This window comes from Elephantulus edwardii, unplaced genomic scaffold, assembly GCF_000299155.1.
Source record: "Elephantulus edwardii isolate Elephantulus edwardi_28Jun2011 unplaced genomic scaffold, EleEdw1.0 scaffold00238, whole genome shotgun sequence".
NCBI lineage: Eukaryota > Metazoa > Chordata > Mammalia > Macroscelidea > Macroscelididae > Elephantulus > Elephantulus edwardii.
In genome coordinates this window covers 3,683,046-3,686,807 of record NW_006399988.1, presented here as the reverse complement: position 1 = coordinate 3,686,807, position 3,762 = coordinate 3,683,046, and the positions used below count along the sequence as shown (strand labels likewise).

At 43.4% G+C, this 3,762-nt stretch overlaps 1 pseudogene; it reads right to left on the bottom strand.

Annotated features, from left to right (window-relative positions):
* Window positions 1-907: 907 nt before the first annotated feature.
* Window positions 908-3,111, bottom strand: LOC102850950 (annotated as a pseudogene).
* Between the last annotated feature and the right edge of the window lie 651 nt (window positions 3,112-3,762).

Here is a 3,762-nt window from a genome sequence, read left to right as displayed (position 1 = left end):
ATTTATTATTTTTGTGTGTGTGTGTACCATTGAATCAGATCCAGCTGGTACAGGAGGAGATTTGCCCCTCCTTCTCCAGCGGAGCATCTGGTGAATTCAAACTGCATGTCTTTGGGATTGCAGCGCAGCTTCTTACCACTAGGCCACCAAAGCTCCCGGATTTTTTTTAGATGCCAAACTGCTAAATTTTTATTGCTTCCTCTTTATCCCCTCCCTCAGACAAGTTCTGCATGTAAGAGGAGACTAGGGTCAGAACAAGGGATGCTTATCAGAGAAAATATAAATCTGAATAAAATGACAAAGTGCTTTACACAAAGAGATCTCCAAGGCATCAAGAAAGAGCCACTCACTGAAGGTGTTGGTGCTCTGGAGGAGTGGAGAAAGGTGCAGTCCCTTCATTAGTAGACTTAACACTATTCAATCCCTAGATTACTTTTAAAAACCCAAACACCAAGATTATGCTTCAACACCTTAAGAGAAAAGGAGCCCCATCCTCTGTATAAAACCGGGCCTCCACAGCACCAGAAGCTGTCTCTCCCAGACAATGAGCCTGTTCCCCTCAGGCCTAGCTAAGGCCCAAGGGTAGTCCTTCAGTCTGGGAAAGACTGCTTAGCAAAGGGCCTAGAGAAGTATACTTAACAAGAAGTACACCAGTCAGTCTCTTCATCCACCAGCAAAGGCCTTCAAGTAGGCATCAGGATCAGTATTCTTGAAATGCTCAGGGAAGCAGGGCAAAGCAATGTGGTCTCCTCCTTGTCCAGACACTCTCACCTTCCAGGCAGGGACTGAGATGTCTCTGAATACTGGAGCAAAGACCCAACCAGTGTCAGCAAGGGGTGGCCAACAGTGTGGGAATCCATTAGAAGAGAAACAGGCCCTCTTGTGCCCTGACTTCCCAAGGGCCTTGTCAGTCCTGGTGAGCTGACTGGTGGCCGAGTTGCCGGTCATCATAGATGCTGTAGCGCTTGACATGGATGCGGTGGACTGGATCTCGCAGTTCATTGTTCTCCTCATCTTCATTGGCTGCGGCTGCGGCTTGTGGCCTCCAGCAGGGAGTTGTCAGGGACTCGAGAGGACTCTGAGAGTAGGACATTGAGTGTTTCCTCATAGATTCGGGCCTCTGCGAATTCAACCTTGGTCTGCTTCTTCTCCGTTGCATACAATGTGGAGGTGCAGCACACCTCTGCCAGGTTCCAGCCCTGCCCATAAAAGGACCAACACCAGATCTCTTCACCAATGACATCCTTGAGGAAGAGCACATGGCCGTTGAAGCGCAGGGAGAGCTTGTCAAACAGCTCTATATTTTTCAGCAGGTGGTCGTCAGAGTTGCTGGTGTAGGAAATTTGTTGTTGCTTCTGTTGTACAGCAGCTTCACCACGGGCTTGGTGCAGGATTCGATGAGCCTCTCTTCTTCCTTCAAGGACGTGATGATGGGAATGTTGCACACAGGCTGGTAAGAGTCCTTCTTGTCCTGCAAGGCGCTCTGGCACATGTTCACCAGCCCCTGGATGAGGTAATATTTCACTTCAGCCATCAGTTCCTTGATCTCTTGCCGGTTTTGAAGGAGGGTGATGGTGTCATCTTGGAGGTAATTGAAAATGGTGCCAAACTGTTTTCCACAGTGGTCTATGAAGATCCAGCCTTCCTTGTCTGTCAGCACCTCCATTTGCCCACTGAACATGGCTTTGAGCATTGTGTCACGCTGGGTTAGAGCGCGGACAGTGGTGTAGTAAAGGGAACCTCCTACGTTGAGCTGGACGTACTTGTTGTCCAGGCCTCTGCCCTTGAAGCCTCTGAGCTTGGGCTTAGCTCCTGAAGATGGGTACAGACAGGTATCCCCGACATCTCCCGCTGCAGGTAGATTACCACACGGCAGGAGGTAGGCTTGGAAAGCTCTGCCATGGTGGAAGGGATCACAGACAAGTGGCCAGTGGAGGCCAGAGCCTCATACTCTCAGTGTGTACCCAGGGGCGCCTTTCCCTTCTCACAGCTTGGTTTCGGGTCTACTCTTGCTGCCCCTGGACTGCAGCCTGCAGTCCCCCAGCATGAACTCATATCCTTCTCCCTTCGACTCCACCCTCGCAGCGACACAACACCTCTATTGGCTAAGATTTTATTAAGGACTTTTGCATCTATATTCATGAAATATATTGGTCTTTAGTTTTCTTTCTTGGTAATATCTTTGCTTGATTTTGGCATTAATTTTATACTTGTTTCATAGAATGACTCTGGAAGTGTTCCTTCTTTTTTAATTTTTTGAAATAATTTATGTAGGATTGGTGGTAGATCCTCTTTGAATGTTTGGTAGAATTCAGCTTTGAAGCCATCTGGTCCAGGACTTCTCTTACGGGGAAGTCTTTTTATGACCTTTTCAATTTCTTCTTTTGTCATGAGTCTGTTCAAGTGTTCTACATCTGTCCTTGTAAACCTGAGTAGGTGTTGTGTTTCAAGGAATTTGTCAATTTTCTTTGTTGTTGTTGTTCAGTGCCATCATATAGAGTGCCACCCATAGTAGGACAATTTAGTAGAATGATAGGATATAATATCAATATAAAAAAAATAATGGGATTTCTCTAGAGTAACAAAGAGAACTCAGACAAGAAAATCAATAAAATAATACCATTTACAATAGTTAAACACAAACTGAGATACTTGGGAGTGAACCTGATATGGTGAAAATGACAATTCTACCAAAAGCAATCTATATTTTCAGCATAATCCCAATACAAGTATCAAATTCATTTTCAAGGAGATCAAGAGGGAAAGTGTGAAATTTATTTAGAGAAGAAAGAGACCTCAAATAAGCAAAATACTGAGAAACAAAAACGAGGTAGGAGGCATAGCACTTTCTTATCTCAAAAACTAATACACAGTAGTAACCAAAACAGCATGGTACTGGTACAATGACAGGCACAAAGACCAAGGGAAATAATTGAGAATCCAGAAATAGACCCACCCAGCTATCTATAGTCAACAGATATTTGACAAGGAAAACAAAGAAATTAAAAAAAAATAATAAAATGGGGAAATGACAACCTCTTCACAAATGGTGATGGCAAAACTGGACTTCCACCTGCATACAGCTGACACAGGGTGTATATCTCACCCCATATTCAAAAAATCATCTCAGGGTGGATCAGAGACCTGGGAGTAAAGCTCCAGAACATAAAGTTCCTAACAGACAAATGGGATCAAGTTTAGAAGCTTGAGCCTAGAATATAAAGTGACTACCAAATACAATCAGAAATGCACAATCTGAAGAGGATACAATGGATGAATTGGATCTTCTAAAGGTTAAATTTCTGTGTGCTTCAAAACCTTTTACCAACAGGATGAAAAGAGTACCTACTGACTGGGAAAAACATTTGGTAATACCTTCTCAGATAAGAGTCTCATAAGGAAAGTTTACAGAATACTCTTGAACCTCCACAAGAAACAGACTGATAACAAAATTACAAAATGGGCAAAAGACATGTAAAGAATTTTCACAAAGGAAGATATTTGAATGGTCTAAGGACACATGAAGTATTGCTCCAAATCACTGGCAATAAAAGAGATGCAAATCAAAACCACAAGGAGATACCTTCACATTCCAGTAACAATGGCAAAGTTTAACAGGACAGCAAGTAATAAATGTTGGAGAGGATGTACCAAGATAGAAACACTTATACATTGTTGGTGGGATTGGAAAATGATACAACCATTCTGGAAGGTAGTTTGAGACTTCCTCAAAAAGCTGAACATAGAAATTCCATATGACTC